The sequence below is a fragment of the Bos taurus genome, chromosome Y, assembly GCF_002263795.3.
Source record: "Bos taurus isolate L1 Dominette 01449 registration number 42190680 breed Hereford chromosome Y, ARS-UCD2.0, whole genome shotgun sequence".
NCBI classification, from domain to species: domain Eukaryota; kingdom Metazoa; phylum Chordata; class Mammalia; order Artiodactyla; family Bovidae; genus Bos; species Bos taurus.
The window spans coordinates 58,377,574-58,398,068 of record NC_082638.1 but is presented as its reverse complement, the minus strand read 5'-3'; the positions used below and the strand labels follow the sequence as shown (position 1 = coordinate 58,398,068).

Here is a 20,495-nt window from a genome sequence, read left to right as displayed (position 1 = left end):
TTCAGCTGGTAAAGTATCTGCCTGTAATGTGGGAGATTTGTGTTTGGTCTCTGGGTTCAGAAGATCCCCTAAAGAAGGGAGAGTGTACCAACTTTGGAATTCTGGCCTGGAGAATTTCAGGGACTGTATAGTCCATGGGGTAGCAAAGAGTCGGACATGGCTGAATGACTTGCACTTTCACTTTCATTCACTCCAATATTCTTGGACTTCCCTTGTGGTTCAGCTGTTAAAGAATCCACATGCAATTCAGCAGACTTGGGTACAATCCTGGTTTGAGAAGATTCCCCTGGAGAAGGGAAAGATTACCCTCTCCAGTATTATGGCCTGGAGAATCCCATGGACTAGTCCATGGGGTCACAAAGAGTTGGAAATAACTGAGCAACTTTCATTTAACTTCAAGTCACTAGTAGGTGGGGAGGGTTTATGCATGTGGAGGGAAAAGAATGCAATGAAGAGGGGTGTTTCCCATGTTTTCCTGCTTGGGTGAAATGCTGGAATTTTTCTTCTGAATTTGAGAACCTTGAGGCAGAGGAGGATCAAGCAACCCAAGTTGAGGGTCTGGGGTCCCAAACTCCTAGACCTCATCTCCCCGGTCCTGGAATGTGTGACCTGGATGGGCCCATCTTTGAGTTGGTCTCCCCTGTGTGGAAGGCTCCACCCTAGGACCAGATGGTTTACTCAACTGAGTTCTGATTCTTGAGCTGCGCCTGGGCACACAGAGTGTTTCCAGTGGATGTCTCTTGTCTTGGCAGAATCTAGTGGATGATGGACAGCAACACCAAGGTGAAGATCGTGCCCATCAAGATGGTGCGCTCGGAAAGCCAGCCTGAGAAGGAAACCTGTCAGTCATTGGCCTGCATCCTGGAGCCACCAACATTGCCCCCAGGCCTCCAGTGGGACCAAATCATGATGCTCAGCATGTCGGAGTAGTCCTACTTCTGCCCCTACAGCTGCCAGGGTGCCAAGCCCCAGTCCCCTGGTGACCCTGGGTCCCCCGCCAAGGACGGCTGGCCTCCCCTCCCACACTCAGATATATGGAGGCCAAAGATAGGACTAACGACTACCTCAAGTCGGAGGAGCTGATTTGTAAAAGCCCGGACAGGGATAAGTCACTGACGGACATCCTGGATCCCGATGTTAGGATGAGAACCACCATGGACCTATGGAGGGCATCTTCCCCAAAGACGAGCACCCCCTAGAAGGAGCACAGCAATGGAGGAAGCTTCTGCCCAAGGTTCCGTTGCCCGTGACAGAGAAGTGAGTAGACCACACCACCCCATCTCTGCCCCTGTCCTTCCCTGTGTGTGCTTCTAACCTCTTGGGCTTCCAGGGCAAGGGGCCTGAGATGTATCTCTGTCTGTTCTCATGCGTGCTCTCTGATGACAGATTTATCCATAAGTATTTGTCATTTTGAATATATATATATATATATATATATATATATATATATATATATATATTGACACCTATCCTGAATTAAAGGTCCATTCTGGGACAGTGATGTCAGTTGGGCAAAGATGTGTAAAGACACATTTCTAGGGATGCCCAAGTGTGCTTTTCTCATAAGGTAGTGGTTCTTCTCTCCTGTCTTCCCTCCCTCGGGGCACTTGTCAATGTTGGGAGACACTTCTCATTGTCTCCTCTGGGAGAGTGGAGGCCAGGGATGGTGCTTGTCGATTTTCAGGGGCACAGGACAGCCCCCACCCCCCCCCCCATCATAACAAAGAACAATCCAATGCCAAAAGTCACTGGTGCTGAGGAGCAGAAACTTGTTAGAGAGGAGTGAAAGTAGAGGCTACAGAGGATATGTACTTACAAAAAAGGCCTTCTATTTTCACATATTTAGCTGAGGGGGTGAATTTACTGTAATTCATTCTGTATGGAGTGGGCGGCTATGATGGCACACAGAGCAGGGCCAAGAGGAGCTACCCCATGCCCAAGGCCAGGGGCAGAGGTCAAAAGAAGCTGCACCACGTCAAAGGCCAGGGGCAGTGGCCGGGAGGAGCAACTCCACGTCCAAGGAGCCGTGGATGTGTGGGCTTGGAGGGCCTAGAGGAGCTATTCCATGTTCAAGGTCAGGAGGGGCAGCGGAAGGAGATACTCCTCGCCCAAGGTAAGAGAAACCCAAATAAGATGGTAGGTGGTGCAAGAAGATATAAGAGGGCAGACACACTGAAATCATAATCACAGAAAACTAGTCTATCTAATCACACTAGGACCACAGCCTTGTCTAACTCAATGAAACTAAGCCATACCCTGTGGGGCCACCCAGATGGGCCGGCATGGTGGAGAGGTCTGACACAATGTGGTCCACTGGAGAAGGGAATTGCAAACTACTTCAGTATTCTTGCCTTTAGAACCCCATGAACAGTTTGAAAAGGCAAAATTATAGGATACTGAAAGAAGAACTCTACAGGTTAGTAGGTGCCCAATATGCTACTGCACATCAGTGGAGAAATAACCCCAGAAAGAATGAAGGAATAGAGCAGAAGCTAAAACAATACCTAGTTGTGGATGTGATATAAGCAAGGTCTGATCCTGTAAAGAGAAATATTGCATAGGAACCTGGAATGTCAGGTCCATGAATCAAGGCAAATTTAAAGTGATCAAACAGGAGATGGCAAGAGTGAATGTCGACATTCTAGGAATCAGCAGACTAAAATGGACTGAAATGGGTGAATTTAACTCAGATGACCATTATATCTACTACTGCGGGCAGGAATCCCTTAGAAAAAATGGAGTAGCCATCATGGTCAACAAAAGAGTCTGAAATGCAGTACTTGGATGCAATCTCCAAAACGACAGAATGATCTCTGTTTATTTCCAAGGCAAACTATTCAATATCACAGTAATCCAAGTCTATGCATCAACCAGTAACGCTGAAGAAGCCGAAGTTGAATGTTTCTATGAAGACCTACAAGACCTTTTAGAACTAACATCCAACAAAGATGTTCTGTTCATTATAGGGGACTGGAATACAAAAGTAGGAAGTCAAGAAACACCTGGAGTAACAGGCAAATTTGGCCTTGGAATACGGAATGAAACAGGGCAAAGACTAATAAAGTTTTGCCAAGAAAATGCACTGGTCATAGCAAACACCCTCTTCCAAGAACACAAGAAAAGACTCTACACATGGACATCCCCAGATGGTCAACACCGAAATCAGATTGATTACATCCTTTGCAACCAAAGATGGAAAAGCTCTATACGATCAACAAAAACAAGACCAGGAGATGACTGTGGCTCAGATCATGAACTCCTTGTTGCCAAATACAGACTGAAATTGAAAAAAGTAGGGAAAACTACTAGACCATTCAGGTATGACCTAAATCAAATCCTTTATGATTATACACAGGAAGTGAGAAATAGATTTAAGGGACTAGATCTGATAGACAGAGTGCCTGATGAACTATGGATGGAGGTTCATGACATTGTACAGCAGACAGGGATCAAGACCATCCCCATGGAAAAGAAATGCAAAAAAAGCAAAATGGCTGTCTGAGGAGGCCTTACAAATAACTGAAAAGAAGAGAAGTGAAAGCAAGGGAGAAAATGAAAGATATAAACATCTGAATGCAGAGTTCCAAAGACTAGCAAGGGGAGATAAGAAAGCCTTCCTCAGAGATCAATGCAAAGAAATAGAGGAAAACAACAGAATGGGAAAGACTAGAGAACTATTCAAGAAAATGAAAAATACCAAGGGAACATTTCATACAAAGATGGGCTCGAAAAGGACAGAAATGGTATGGACCTAACAGAAACAGAAGATATTAAGAAGAGGTGGCAAGAATACACAGAAATGTACAAAAAAGATCCTCATGACCAAGATAATCACAATGGTGTGATCACTCACCTAGAGCCAGATATCCTGGAATGTGAAGTCAAGTGGGCCTTAGAAAGCATCACTACGAGCAAAGCTAGTGGAGGTGATGGAATTCCAGTTCCACTGTTTCAAATCCTGAAAGATGATGCTGTGAAAATGCTGAACTCAATATGCCAGCAAATTTGGAAAACTCAGGAGTGGCCACAGGACTGGAAAAGGTCAGTTTTCATCACAATCCCAAAGAAAGCCAACGCCAAGGAATGCTCAAATTGCTGCACATTTACACTCATCTCACACGCTAGTAAAGTAATGCTCAAAATTCTCCAAGCCAGGCTTCGGGCAATACTTGAACTGTGAACGTCAGTTGTTGAAGCTGGTTTTAGGAAAGGCAGAGGAACCAGAGATGAAATTGCCAACATCCATTGGATCATAGAAAAAGCAAGAGAGTTCCAGAAAAAACATATATTTCTGCTTTATTGACTATGCCAAAGCCTTTGCCTGTGTGGATTACAATAAACTGTGGAAAATTCTGAAAGAAATGGGAATACCAGAGCACCTGACCTGCCTCTTGAGAAGCCTATATGCAGGTCAGGAAGCAACAGTTAGAACTGGACATAGAGCAACAGACTGGTTCCAAATAGGAAAAGGAGTATGTCAAGGCTGTATATTGTGACCTTGCTTTTTTAATTTATAGTCAGAGTACATCATAAGAAACTCTGTGGTGGAAGAAGCACAAGCTGGAATCAAGATTGCTTGGAGAAATATCAATAACCTCAGATATGCAGATTACACCACCTTTATGGCAGAAAGTGAAGAGGAACTAAAAAGCTTCTTGATGAAGGTGAAAGAGGATAGTGAAAAAGTTGGCTTAAAGCTCAACATTCAGAAAACGAAGATCATGGCATCTGGTCCCATCACTTCATAAGAAATAGATGGGGAAAGAGTGGGAACAGTGTCAGACTTTATTTTGGGGGGGCTCCAGAATCACTGCAGATGGTGACTGCAGGCATGAAATTAAAAGATACTTACTCCTTGGAAGGAAAGTTATGGCCAACCTAGACAGCATATTCAAAAGCAGAGACATTACTTTTCCAACAAAGGTTCATCTAGTCAAGGCTATGGTTTTCCCAGTCGTCATGTATGGATGTGAGGGTTGGACTGTGAAGAAACCTGAGCGCTGAAGAATTGATGCTTTTGAACTGTGTTGTTGGAGAAGACTCTTGAGAGTCCCTTGGACTGCATGGAGATCCAACCAGTCCATTCTAAAGGAGATCAGCCCTGGGATTTCTTTGGAAGGAGTGATGCTGAAGCTGAAACTCCAGTACTTTGTCCACCTCATGAAAAGAGTTGACTCATTGGAAAATACTGTGATACTGGGGTGGATTGGGAGAAGGAGGAGAAGGGGACGACAGAGGATGAGATGGCTGGATGGCATCACTGACTCGATGAATGTGTGTCTGAGTCAACTCTGGGAGTTGGTGATGGACAGGAAGCTCTGGTGTGCTACAATTCAAGGGGTCGCAAAGAGTCGGACATGACTGAGTGACTGAACTGAACTAAACTGAACTGATTCTCTATAGAGGACTGGGTGGGAAAGCTTCCCTTGTGGCTAAGATGGTTAAAGAATGCACTTGCAACAGGGAAGATCTGTGTTCAATCCCTGAGTTGGTAAGATGCCCTGGAGAAGGGAATGGCTGCCCACTCCAGTATTCTGGCCTGGAGAATCACAAAGACAGAAAAATTGGTGGCTAACACTTCCCATGAGTCACCAAGAGTGAGAAGTGACAGAGTGACTAAGAGTATCATATGCGTCCTTCTCTAAAGCGCCTTCTTTAGCCTCTTGCATTAAGTCACCTGCTTACCAAGATGTTTTTCCTTACATCTGTCATACAAGTGCATGTGGTCTTGGTAAACATCACTGATTGTTAGTAGGTGGGAGTACAAATGTCATGCTGTAGACAGGGGCTCAGATGCTGCAAATGCAGCCTCTGCTGGAAGGATGCCTGGTGAACTTGGGGCCTGTGGCTGCACTGCCAATGGCAACAGACCATAGACTCAACTCCATAGACCTCAGGCTACCCAAGAAATCTACCTTTATCCTCCTTTCCCATAGTCAGGGCTTCAGCTACTATTTAGCAGGGGTTTATAGTTCCGGGTGGATTCCCTGGTGCCTCAGATGGTAAAGGATCTGCCTGCAATGTAGGAGACCCCAGTTCGATCCTTGGGTTGGGAAGATACCCTAGAGAAGGGAATGACAACCCACTCCAGTATGCTTGCCTGGAAAATCCCAGGGACAGAGGAGCCTGGGCGGGGCTATAGTCCATGGGGTCTCAAAGAGTCAGATGTGACCAAGCGACCTGCCCTTTCCACACTGTTTTTTGTTTGTTTGTTTGTTTGTTTGCTTGATATATTGATTTTTTTTTTTTTTTGCATACACCCTAACATGTGTGATCTTCTCTTCCCAACTAAGTGATCAAACTCTTATCTCCTGCATTGGAAGGCAGAGTCTTAGCCACTGTACCACCAGGGAAGCCCACTCTGTTCCTGCTTCTGCTTTCTCTTCTCTCTGACTGATGTCCTTTCATTGGCCCCGTGGTTTGCAAATCCAAGCCCAGGTTTCAGTTGCATCTGTGGGCACAGTCAGAGCTACCATTCTTTTTCTCAGGAGGGAGGAGACCAGTTTGCTGGAGGCCACACCCTTGGTCACCAACTCCACCTACTACAGCACATAGGTCCCCAAGGCAGAGCTGCTGATAAAGATGAAGGACTTGCAAGAGCAGCAGGAGCCAGAAGAGGACTTGGGGAGTGACTTGGACCATGACCTGTCAGTGAAAAAGTTAGGGAGGCCGAAATTCAGATGATAACGTGCTAACTGGAGACAGGTGGTGATCCTCAGGTCCTCCCTCAGCCTGGCCCTGCACATGCACCATTTGTGTTGGGCAGAATGCTGACATTTGGGCCTGTAAGTCATGCCTTTTGTGAAACAGTCTTCTGTCCTAAAATTGGGCCTCTTCACATGACCTACTTGCTATCTCTCTGTCATAAGATCCAATATCAAAAGAACGTGGTGTCCACAAGTCTCTTTCATTTTAAGGTCAATGGATAATGTTTCTTCTATCCCAGTTGAAACCCAAGGGACTTAATTATATGACCTTCAGCAGCGTCCATACCATCTTTGAGTACCTATTTAAAATTCCTATAATCAGGTAATAAATCCAACAACAGATCATAAAGGCTGTGCTAACCAAAAAGCAGTCACCGTTTAACTCCAGAAACTATCCCAGGCCCTTGGGGATACAGCAGCAACATGCAAAATAGTCATTCCTTCCCTGAAGGCACTGTGTATTTGCAGCACAAAAACAAACACACAATATAGGGCCTGTGGGCCACACATGGCCCCCACTCTGCTATTGTCAATAAAGTTTTATTTAAAGACAACCAATTCATTCTTTTATACATGGCCTCTGGTGAACTTTAATACTGAAGGCCATGTTGATTTGTGGCTGTGTGGCTTCTGAAGTCTAAAATATTTACTCGCTGGCTCTTTACAGAAAACATTTTCAAACATATAATGTAATTGGTCAGAAAAGTAAAACTGGGTGAAGGCATACAGAGATAAAGGAGTGTGATTTTAGAGAAGGCTCCGATGAGCTCATGATGCAGAAAAGCCTGGAGTGATATGAGGGGATTTCCGGTTCTGTCAAGGACTGGGGGGATTTGAGGGCAACAAGCACAAAGGCCGTGGGGTAGGAGATATGTGACATATTGGGAAGGCAGCAGACACCACTGGTTGGGAGCACTGTTGACAGAAGGAGGGAGGATTGTAGATGTAGTTCAGGGACCAGAGGGTGGACCAGGAGGAAGGAGGGTGGGAGATGAGGTCAGGGAGCAGCGGCTGAAGCTGTGTGGACAAGGGGGCTAGGAAGGGAGGTCAGGGACCAGTGTCTGTAACTGGACGAAGAGGAGGGAGGACCGAGGAGATCAGGGGCCAGCGTTTGGACTGGTGTGGACAAGGACCTGTATGATTGGACAGGAGGGCAGATAACAGTGGATGAAACTGTGTGGACAAGGTGGAGGGAAGTTTTAACAGGAAGTCAGGGCCTTGTGTCAGGAGCTCCATGGAAATTTAAGAGGCAAATTGGAGATCAAAGTCTGGGACCTGTGGCCAGAGCTGTGTGGACAAGGATGGGAAAGATTGCACTTGAGATCACACAGACCCATAGGTGCAGCTGTGTGGACAGGGAGGAAGATGATGATTGGAGAGGATGTCAGGAACAAGTGACTGGAGAAATGTGAATAAAGAAAAACAAAATTGGAGAGACAGTCAAGGTGCTTGAGCTGCAGCTGTGGAGACAGCAAGGGATGTTTGGCTATAACATCATAAGACAAGTGGCTAGACCTGTGTGAACAAGGATGAAGAGGTTTGGAGATGAAGTCAAAGACCAGTTGGCTGGAGCTGTGTGGACACAGAGCTGAAGGATTAGAAAGGAAGTCAAGGACCAGGTGCTGGAGCTCTCTGTACAAGGAGGAAAAGGATTGTAGATAACTGTGAGGGACAGGGGAGCTAGAGCCATATGAATAAGGATGAGGAGGATTGCCTTTCAGGTCAGTGACGACTAGAAGCTGTGTAGACAAACAGAAAGGGGAATGAGAGACAAAATGAGGGACAAGTTGCTAGAGCTGTGTGGACAAGGAGGAAGATTGGAAATGTGGCTAGACCAGTGGCTGAAGCTGTGTGGGCAAGGAGGAGGAGGACCAGAGAGAAGGTCAGGAACATGTGTTTGGAGATGTTTCAACAAGTAGGTGAAGGATTTGTGATAATACTCAGTGGCTGGCGCTGTGTGAAGAATGATGAGGTGGATTGCGGATAAAATCAGGACAAGTAGCTGGAACTGGGTTTGCAAGGAGAAAGACTGGAGGTAAAGTCAGCAGCAACATGGCCAGGCCTGTGTGAATAAGGATTAGATTTCGTGGTTTGGAGATTTTAAGTCAGGGACCAGTGGCTGGAGCTGTGTGACGAAGAGGAGGAACATTGGAGAGGCAGTCAGGGACAAGTAGCTGGAGCTGTGAGGACTAGAAAGAGGAAGATTTGACCAAAGGTCAGGGACCAGTAGCTGGAACTTTGTGGACAAGGTAGAGGAATGTTCGAGAGGCAATCAGGAACCAGTTACTGGAGCTGTGTGTATAAGGAAAAGCAGGACTGGAGAAGGGATCAGAGCCCTGTAGCTGTTTCTGTGTAGACGATGAGGGAAGATTGGATATAAAATCAGAGAAAGGTGGCTGGACGTGTGTGAGGAAGGATGAGGGGATTTGTAGATCAAATCAGGGCAGGGACTGTGGGGACAAGGATGAAGAGGATTAGAGTTCAAGCCAGTGACAAGTAGATGGGACAGTGTTGACAGAACGGAAGACCTTTGAGAGACAAGGTTAGGAACCAGTTGCTATAGCTACATAGACAAGGAAAAGGACACTTACAGATAAAGTCAAGGGACAAGTGTCTGGACTTGTGTTGACATGCAGAAAGAGGATAGGAAGAAAGGCAGGGACCAATGGTTAAAGCCCTCAGCAGAAGACCAAGAAGGATTGAAGAGGAAGTCAGGGACCAGTGGTTGGAGATTTTGGGACAGAGAAGGAGGTCTGGAGATGAACTCAGGTGGTCATGGCTGGTGCTGTTTGGTCAAGGAGGAAGATAGGAGATGAGCTCAGGGACCATGGGTGGGCCTGTGTGGACAAGGAGGAGGGAGCATGTAGATGCTGGAGCTGTTTGGACACAGAGGAGAAGGACTGGAAAGGAAACTAAGGAGTTGAAAGGAAACCAATGGCTAAAAGCTCTCTGTACAAGAAGGAGAAAGAGCTCCACCAGGGCCTGGAGCTGTGTATACAAAAAGGACAATTGGAAATAATGTCAGTGACAGCGGGCCACATCTGTGTGAGCAAGGATGAGGAGGTTCATCAATTAACAACCCAGAGAGCCCTGGCTGGGACTGTATGGATATGAATGAGGAGGACTTCAGTTCAAGTCAGTTCAGTTCAGTCACTCATTCCTGTCTTGTGTCTAACTGTCTTTGGAGAAGAGGATGGTAGACGAGGTCAGGAACCAGTGACTTGGAGCTATGTGGAGAGGCTCAGGAGTAGGCTGTGAAACATTGTTGGGGTTCAATGTTCAAGGTGGAAATGATTCATAGTCAAGGAAAGGACTGGTGCTTGGGGCCCTGTGCACAAGAATGGGGACAGGTGTACTTTGGGTCAGTGATCACTAGATGGAGATCTGTAGAAAAGTGAAAGGCTCACTAGAGACAAGGTAAGGAACCATTGATGGGAACTTTGTGTTCAAGGAGGAGATTGATTTGACAGGTGGCCAAGGACCTATAGATGAAGCTGTGCAAACACAAGAAGGAGTCACGGAGCACAGTTTGGGCACCAGTGGCTGGAACTGTGTGGACAAGAAGGAGGAAGATTGGAAAGTAGGCTAGGCACTGGCCATTGAAGCTGTGTGTAGAAGAGGGGGAAAAAAGTGAAAGTTAGTTGCACAGTCATGTATGACTCTTTGTGACCCCACGGATGGTAGCCAGTGTGGCTCCTTTGTCCCCTGGCATGCTGCAGTTCATGGGGTCACAAAAAGTCATACACAACTGACTGACTGACTGAACTGAACTGAGACAAAAGGAATGGCATTGATAGACAACTTTAGGGATCAGTTGCTGGGGCTGCTGGACAAGGGGCAGGAGGATTGGACAGGATGCCAGGGACCAGTGGTTAGAGAGAGATGTGGGAAAGGAAAGGTTGAGAAGAAATTAGTGACTTCTGGCTGGAGTTGTATGGAAAATGAAGGGGAGGATTTATTGGAGTGGGAATCAGAGACCAGTGGCTGAAGCTATGTGGACAAAAAGTCCACATATTAGAGAGACATTCAGGGATCTTGGCTGGAGCAGTGTGGACAAGTAAGAAGCAGGTTGTAGAGGAGATCAGGGACCAGTGAATGAAGCTGTGAGGACAAGGAGCAGGAGGATTGTAGAGAAGGGCACAGACAACTGGCTTGAAGTACATGGACATGTTGCAGAATAGTGTGGAGAGAAAGACATCAAGTTCTCACAGGAATATGTGCAAAAGTAGGTTGGAAGATTTGAGAGAAGGTAAGAAACCTTTGTCTGGATCTCTGTAGACGAGGATGAGGAGAATTGCAGAAGAGGTCAGAGACCAGTGGTCGAAGCTCTGTGGACTTGGAGCAGAACATCCAGAAACAGCGGCTGGAGCTCTGAGTATAAGGAGGGAGAGGGTTGTTGATAGAGTACAGTTCAGGTACTGGTGATGGAAACTGTGCCCAAGGGTGAGGACACAGTGGAGGAGAGTGGAAAAGTTGGCTTCAAACTTAACATTCAAAAAGTAAGCTCATGGCATCTGGCCCCATCACTTTATGGCAAATACATGGGAAAACAGTGGAAAGAGTGAGAGATTTTATTTTTAGGGTGCTCTAGAATCACTGCAGGTGGAGACTGAAACCGTGAAATTAAAAGACACTTCTTGGAAGAAAAGCTATGACTGACCTAGAAAGCATGTTAAAAAGCAAAGACATTACTTTGCCAACAGAAGTCCATTTAGTCAGAGCTATGGTTTTTCCAGTAGTCATATGTAGATGTGAGGGTTGGAATATAAAGAAAGCTGGGCCAAAGAATTGATGCTTTTGAACTGTGGTGTTGGAGAAGACTCTCTAGAGTACAATGGACTGCAAGGAGATCCAACCAGGCCATCCTAAAGGAGATCCGTCCTGAATAGGATGATGATGAAGTGGAATCTCCAATACTTTGGCCACCTGATGGGAAGAACTGACTCAGGGAAAAGACCCTGATGCTGAGAAAGACTGAAGGCAGAGGAGAAGGGGATGACAGAGGTGAAATAGTTGGATGGAATCACTGACTCTATGGACATGAGTTTGAGCTCCAGGAGTTGGTGATGAACAGGGAAGCCTGGTGTGCTGCAGCCCATGGGGTCACAAAGAGTCGGATATGACTGAGCAACTGAACTGAAGGGTGAGGACAATTTCAGTTTAGGTCAGCAACCTTTAGATGGAACTGTGTAGAAAAGAGGAAGGCTGATGAGAGAGGTGTTCAGGGACCAGTTCCTGGCCTTGTGTGTGGACAAGGAGGAGGAGGGATTTGTGCTAGGGACATGTGGGTACAGCTGTGTGAACATGAGGAGGAATGGAAGGGGCTTCAGGGACCAATTTTCAAGTTGTGCTGACTTGGAAGGAGAGGACTGGAGATGAGTTCAGTGATCTGTTGCTGAAGCTATGTGCACAAGAAGGAGAACATTTGGAGAAGAGATCAGGGACCAGTGGCTGGAGCTTTGGGAACTCGAGGCAGGAGGATTGGAAAGCAAAATCAAGGACCAGTGGTTAGGGCCCTGTATACCAGGAGGAGTACAGATAATACCAGGTTCCGATGAGTGGAGGGGTGTGTTCAAGTGGAAGGAAGGCTGAAGATAATGTCAGGGACAGGAGGCCGGATCTGTGTGAAGGATGGGGAGGTTTGTAGATGAAGTCCCGGAGTGTGTGGACAAGGATAAGGAGGATAGCAGATAAGTTGAAGGATCATGGTTGAAGCTGTTAAGACAAGGGGCAGAGGACTGGAAGAGAAATTGCTGACCCTTGGCAAGAGCTCTCTGTCCAAGGAGGAGGAGGCTTACAGATAAAGTCAGGCACTGATGGCTGGAACAGTGTGTACATGTAGGAGTAGGTTTTAAGATAAAGTGAGGGACAGGCAGCCTGTCCTATGTGAATGGGATGAGAAGGCTTGAATATTAAGTCAGGCACCAGTGGCTGGGACTGTGTGGGCTATGATGAGGAGCATTGTAGTTGAGGTCAGAGATCACTAGATTAGATGTGTAGACAAAGACTTAGGCAGGGCTTCCTAGGTGACTCAGTGGTAAAGAATATGCCTGCCAATGCAGGAGGTGCGGGTTCAATTCCCAGTCTGGAAGATCCCCTTGAGCAGGAAGTGGCAACCCATGCCAGTATTCTTGCCTGGGAAACTCCATGGACAGAGGAGCCCATTATTCCATGGCAATTCATTGTATGTGACTGCCGACACACACAGAGACACACAGACAGTGAGGAAAGAGGCTGGAAGATGAGTCCAGGGACCAGTGGCTGGATCTGTGTGAACATAGAGGAGGATTATCAGGGTGGAATTCAGGGATCAGCGGTTGGGTCTGTGTGGACACGAATGGGGCAAGTTTGCAGAGGAGGGCAGGGACTTGTGGCTGAACATAGGTGGAAAGGGAGGAATGACTGGAGATGAGGTAGGGGTGTGGGTGGTTTGTGTCTGGAGCTGTGTTGAAAAGGAGGAAGAGGATTGCATATCAAGTCAGTAGACCAGTGGCTGGAAGCTGTGTGAACAGGAAGGAGGAGATTGCACATGAGGTCAGTGACCACCAGAAACAGCCACATGAACAAAGGGGACAGGGCCTGGGAAGTGAAGTCAGAGTCTTGAGGTCAGGGAGCAGTGTAGACAGGATGAGGAGAGACATTGAGAGAGGAGCTCAGGGACCAGTGGCTGGGATATGTCGACAAGGAGGGAGTAGGGTTGGAGACCCATCAGGGACCCATGATTGGCACTTCTGGGTAAAAAAAAAAAAAAAAAAAAAAGGAGTAGTATGGCTTTGTTGAACTCCCTGTGTCAACCTGAAAATTCCCACTGGCTTTTTCCATATCGTAATGTGCGTGTTTCCATGCTACTTTATCCATTAGTCTCACTATCCTTCCCCTATCCACCTGTTCTCTATGTGTCTGCATCTCCATGGCTGCCAAGCAAATAGGTTCATCAGTATCACCTTTCTAGATTCCATATGCATGTGTTAATATATAATACTTTTGTTTTTCTTTCTTTCTGATTTAGGTCACTCAGTATGATAGGCTCTAGGTTCATCCATCTCATTAGATCTGACTCAAATGTGTTTCTTTTTGTGGCTGCTATTCCATTGTGTACATGCACCATGGCTTCTTTATCCATCCATCATCTGATGGACATCTAGGTTACTTCCGTGTGCTGCTGCTAAGTTGCTTCAGTCATGTCCAACTCTATGCATCCCCATAGATGGCAGCCTACCAGGCTCCTTTGTCCCTGGGGTTCTCCAGGCAAGAATACTGTAGTGGATTGGCATTTCCTTCTCCACCCATGTGCTAGCTATTGCAAATAGTGCTGCAATGAATAGTAAGGTACATGTATCTATTTCAGTCATGATTTTCTCCAGGGTATATGTCCAGTACTGAGATTTGCTAGATCATATAGCATATTCAAAAGCAGAGACATTACTTTGCCTGTCTAGTCAAGGCTATGGCTTTTCCTGTGGTCACGTATGGATGTGAGAGCTGGACTGTGAAGAAGGGTGAGTGCCGAAGAATTGATGCTTTTGAACTGTGGTGTTGGAGAATACTCTTGAGAGTCCCTTGGACTGTAAGGAGATCCAACCAGTCCATTCTGAAGGAGATGAGCCCTGGGATTTCTTTGGAAGGAATGATGCTAAAGCTGAAACTCCAGTACTTTGGCCATCTCATGCGAAGAGTTAACTCATTGGAAATGACTCTGATGCTAGGAGGGCTTGGGGGCAGGAGGAGAAGGGGACGACAGAGGATGAGATGGCTGGATGGCATCACTGACTCGATGGCTGTGAGTCTGAGTGAACTCCGGGAGTTGGTGATGGACAGGGAGTCCTGGCGTGCTTCGATTCATGGGGTCGCAAAGTGTTGGACACTACTGAGCATCTGAACTGAACTGAACTGAACTGATGATAGTTTTATTCCTAGTTTTTCTTTTGTATTGTTGTTTTAAGAAATCTCCATACTATTAGTGTCCATAATGGCTGTACCAATTTACATTTTCACTAACAGTGCAAGAGGGCTTCCCTTATGGCTCAGGTGGTAAAGAATACTCCTACAAGGCAGGAGACCTGGGTTGAGATATTGCCCTGGAGCAGGGAAAGTCTATCCACTCCAGTATCTCGCCCGGAGAATCCAATGTAGTGTATAGTATTGGGAGTCGGTGTGAGGACCTCCACCCATGGCAAAGGTCATGAGGAAGGAGCCTCGACATACGCAAAGGTGGAATTGAGCCTCAGGAGTCCCCATGGAAATTCTTGAGCATCTACCCCCATTACCAGAGCCTGCCTACTTTACTACTTTGTGCTCTCACCTACACCTCTGACTTTAAGGGGGGTTGTCCCCCATCACCTCTTTAGGAGAAGGAGTTAACTTAGAGCTCCAGTTAATAATAATTCCTGGGTGTGACAGAAGTGTTCCAAACTTACAAACTCCTCTGAAGGTTCTCTAGCCTGCCTGACAGGCTTGTCCAGCCACATGTGGTTGCTCACAGCCTCCCAATCATGAGAGGCATGAGATGCTTTGCTAAGTCACTTCAGTCGTGTCAAACTGTGTGTGAGCCCACAGACAGCAGCCACCAGGCTCCCTCATCCCTGGGATTCTCCAGGCAAGAACACTGGAGTGGGTTGCCATTTCCTTCTCCAATGCATTAAAGTGAAAAGTGAAAGGGAAGTCACTCAGTCCTTTCCGACTCCTAGCAACCCCATGGACTGCAGCCCACCGGGCTCCTCCATTCATGGGACTTTCTAGGCAAAGTACTGGAGTGGGGGTACCATCGCAAGATGCTTTAAACCTTCTAAAAACAGGTTCCTTAGAAAAGTTAGAAAACCATTAGTATAAGTATAGTGGGCTGATTAGAAATTGCGTTGATGAAGGGTTTTTCGTTTGTTGAGCCAATGTTTGTTGCTAAGTCTCCACTTCCCCTGCCCTTACACACATTAATGAATGTATAGAAGAAATAAGTATTAACCTTTGATATTAATCACTTTAGACCTTAGGCTAAGTAAATTATTTTCTTAATTAAAACCCACTACACCCTCACCCTATAGGAATCTAACTTTATCTGGTACCTTCAGAAGGTGGAGTCTTTTTTAAGAATAATCACCCCTGGAGAAATAAGTGTACTGGTTGACTGACCACTGTCACAAGGAGAGGGTCATAAATTGTCAGCAGGCCCCCTGGCCAGAAGATGATGTAACACCCCTAAGACCTCTGTATACATTTGTATGAAGCACCTGACTTTGATAAAAGTCAGGACTGCTGACCCCACGTGACCTTTACATAACATTTCAGTGTATAAAAGTAGACTATGGAAAATAAAGAATTGGGATCATAAGGCAGTTCTATTTCCAGTTTTTTAAGGAATCTCCACACTGTTCTCCATAGTGGCTGTACTAGTTTGCATTCCCACCAACAGTGTAAGAGGGTTCCCTTTTCTCCACACCCTCTCCAGCATTTATTATTTGTAGACTTCTGGATCGCAGCCATTCTGACTGGTGTGAAATGGTACCTCAGAGTGGTTTTGATTTGCCTTTCTCTGATAATGAGTGATGTTGAGCATCTTTTCATGTGTTTGTTAGCCATCTGTATGTCTTCTTTGGAGAAATGCCTATTTAGATCTTTGGCCCATTTTTTGATTGGGTCATTTATTTTTCTGGAGTTGAGCTGGAGGAGTTGCTTGTATATTTTTGAGATTAGTTGTTTGTCGGTTGCTTCATTTGCTATTATTTTCTCCCATTGGGGAGGGGGGAGGGAGGAGGGTTCAGGATGGGGATCACGTGTATACCTGAAATAAAAAATAAAAAAAAATTATTTTATCTCCCCACCAAGGAAAGAATAAATTAGATCCCCGTTACAAAAAAAAAAAAAAAGAATTGGGATCAGTTTCTTGAAATACTGGTCTCCCCATGTCGCTGTCTCTCTCAAACTCTGGCTGAGTCTCCATCTGGAATGCAGAACCGTTTTCATGCTTACTAATTATGCCTGGGCTTCTAAGATCCAACTGGGGAGGCCTCAGTGTCTCCTCTCCTTTGGGAGAGTGGAAGGACACCTGCAGCCTACGTAAGTGGTGCAAACTTCTTGTCTTGAAGTTTTATTGGTCTCCCGTGTAAACCAAGCTACTCAGCCTCTTTCCTACTGAGCTATCCTCATTCTATTACTCTTTACATCTCTAATTAATATCTAATTGAAGCTATTGTATCCTGATCCTCACCGACGCCGTCCCTGCTTTGAACTCCCTGGATCAGCCGGGGCTGGACCTCAGCAGTATAGTCCATAGAGCTGCAAAGAGTTGGACATGACTGAGCAACGTTCACTTTCCAAAAATGCGAGAGGGTTTCTGTTTTTTTCCACAGCCTCTCAAGCATTTATTGCCTGTAGATTTTTTCCATGCTGGGCTGATATTTGTTCATGTGAAGCAAGCTGCTGATGGCCCACAGGCCAGGAAGTGTGGGTGAATGCTTCAGGGCACCCGGATGAGCAGCGCCATGACTGAGTCCCGCACACTATACCCACTTGCAGGAGCTCATTGAAAGCCTCGGCTGAAAACTGCAGGTGCTGCTGGAGGCACAGGAGAGCCTGCTGGAGGATGTGCAGGCCAACAGTGAGCTGGGCGATGAAGTGCAAGCCCTGGTCAAGGCTGTGTGCAAGCCCAATGAGTTTGACAAGTTCCACATATTCATCGGGGACCTTGACAAGGTGGTGAACCTCCTGCTGTCGGTGTCCAGCCACCTGGCCCGCATGGAGAATGTCCTCAACAACCTGGAGGACAGCACACCTCCGAGTGATCAGGTACTCCCCTCAGGGGTGGGACAGGTGGATGGGACGGAGGGCCAGTGGGGTGCATAGTGAACGCCTGGAAGCCTTGCTGGGATGGTTGTCCAGCTGGTTGCAGAAGATCTTCTTCTCTCTTGCTCCCTCCCTTCTCATAATGGGGGGCTGCCACAAGTTTTCCCGTATTATGTAGTCGAGAGGTCATGTCTTATGTGTGTGACATTATGGACTGTAGCACTCCAGGCCTCCCTGTCCATCACTACCTCCTGGAGTTTTACTGAAACTCATGTCCATTGAGTCGGTGATGCCATCCAATCCTGTTTTCCCCTTCTCCTCCTGTCTTCAATCTTTCCCAGCATCAGGGTTTTTTCCAATGAGTCAGTTCTTCACATCTGGTGGCCAGAACATTCTAGCATTATTTTATATGTTCATACTCATGTCCATCATGTCAGTGATGACATAGATAGGCTTAGTTATTATCCAAGACATTGAAGGTGTTGCCAGTGGGGCACCATGCCTGTGGTCCTCCTGGGCCCTGAGCCTTCAACTGTATCCCTTGGGGTCTCCACATTAAGTTCATGCTGTGTGTGCTTGATGAGCTTCATTTTCCTAGATCTGGAGGCAGTGGTGGTCCATGGCCTCCTCCAGGTTCTGTGTAGGAGCCTGTCCTCCACTATGAACAGAGTTAGTGGAAACCATCAGTGACAGGCAGCCTAACCAGGGCAAAGATGCAATATCAGGCTCTAGGAGGCTCCCCTGTCTTTGCAGATAGAAAGCGGGACACATGAGCAGATGTGGAAGCCCTCCCTCCAGTCTGTGGCATCTAGTCTCCAGGGATACCAACTGATTTCTGTAGCCCCATTTTGAGAATCAGCTGAGGTCTTTTTTATCTTTTGGTTGGAATCAATGAATTGTAATTAATCCTCCTCTCACTCAAATGAAAGATCAGGGTGTCCTCCAGCAGGGGGCAGGCAGCCCTGACAGGTGGAGGAGGCCACAAGATCCTTCCCAGCCTCCGCACCAGGGAAGCAGTTTCTGTTTTCAGCTCCTCCCCGCACCAAGCAGCAGCTCTGTGCCTCTGGCCTCTCCTTGGCACCTCCCCGCACCCCATCATGGTACAATGGGGCTGGGAGAGGCCATTCAGGTCACCAAGTGGCAGAGGAATGGGAGACTGATGGCATTGGAAACTGGGACTGAGTACAGGGCATTCCTTGGGGTCAGCCAGCCGCCACTTGGAGATTATTTAATGCCATTCCTCACTCCCTCTCTTGTTTTCACAGCAGGACAGATGGTAGGTGTGCACGCCAGTACAGAAGTCGGAGTGTCTGTGTGCCCCAGAGTAAGGAGCCAGGGCAGCTTCTGGACCACCCCCCACCAAGCAGCCCTGTACCTGTCCTCCATCTCTCTTCTTCCAAACCCTTACCCTCTTAACATTTGGCCTCTCCTTCTGCCAGAAGGGTTTAGAAATCCAGCCCTAGGACATCTCTTTCACAGAAGGCAATGGCACCGTACTCCAGTACTCTTGCCTGGAAAATCCCATGGACAGAGGAGCCTGGTAGGCTGCAGTCCATGGGGTCACTAAGAGTCAGACACAACTGAGCAAATTCACTTTCACTTTTCATTTTCATGACTGGAGAAGGAAATGGCAGCCCACTCCAGTGTTCTTGCCTGGAGAATCCCAGGGACAGGGAGCCTGGTGGTCTGCCGTCTATGGGGTTGCACAGAGTCAGACACCACTGAAGCGACTTAGCAGCAGCAGGACATCTCTTTAAACGCACTGCTTTGGCCCACTTTGATCCCATCCTTGGTGTTGTCAGGGAAACACCTTGGGAACACACAGGCCCTCTAGGAGTCCTTTGCTGCCTGTGCATCTCCCAGTTTTGGACTTTTCCGGGCGCAGATGGCTCTTGTGTTCCTTCAGCTGGATAGCTAGACACCTCCTGCAGAGTTGTATCTAGGTGCCTCCTGCAGTGGTGTACCCCATCATGCAGGGGTGTATCCAGGAGCCTCCCTGCCCAGGCGGTGGGAGGCACTGACCAGCCTCCTGCTGGGTCCCCATCAGGTTTGTACGTCTTCCATCTGTCTGGCAATCCCAGCTCGAGAAACAGCTCGAGAAGCGTCCTGATCCAGCAGCAGGAGGACGCCAGGGAGCTGAAGGAGAACCATCATCATAGACATCCTGGCCAGCTACCTTGGCCCAGAGAGCCTGGCAGACTAGGAGCACTTTGTCTAGATGAAGTCAGCGCTTGTCATTGAGCAGCACAAGATGGATGACAAAATACACCTGGGCGAAGAGTAGCTGAAGTGCCTGACAGCCTTCAGCTAGAGAGAGGCAACCATCAGCCTTGGTCCTGTGCATGTAGCTGAAAACCGCAGCCTATATTTACCTCCTGTCGATTAGGGAGGGGAGAGAAGCGGGGTGGTCCTCCTCTCACTGGCAGGTGGCAGTCAGCAAAGCAATAACTTCCCTGTGTGCATTTGGGATGAGTTATTTAATTCTTAGGTTTCCATGGAATGCTGAGCAGAGCGCCCCCCCTCATCCCCGCCACCCCACGCCTGGTCTGCCCCTGGTGCCGCACTGCGTCTCCATGTGTAACGGGAGCTCAGGTGCGCCCTGTGCGTGCAGACAGGGTCACCCACGTGGTCTCTGCTGGCCCTGCGTGCAGGTACTGAACCCTGTCCACCACGTGGGAAGGAACAAAGCACCTCTCTAAGAGGGTCCAGGTAGGTTGCGAGTTGCGGGGCGGGGGTGGGGGTGGGAGTCGCCTGGAGCACGTGCTGTCCAGTGCAGGATATCATGGGAGGCGCTGGGCGGCTGTGTTCTCCCATGGGTCTGGAAATGTTGCACCATTCACTGTGTCAATCCTTTAAGGATGACCCCTGACCCAGCAAAAAGTCATGAGGATGAGCATTATTTATTAATATGTTAAGAAAGGAAAATAGTTGTCTATGCGGTTTAAAGACCAGCTGTGAAATGATGAGCTTTCACTCAGCTGGGTTCACTCATTGTGAAATCTCCACTTGCAC

The 20,495-nt window shown here is 47.3% G+C and overlaps 1 pseudogene; it reads left to right on the top strand.

Annotated features, from left to right (window-relative positions):
* The first annotated feature begins 765 nt into the window (after positions 1–765).
* LOC132344554 (protein Shroom2-like) lies at positions 766–19,835 on the top strand (annotated as a pseudogene).
* Positions 19,836–20,495: the final 660 nt, after the last annotated feature.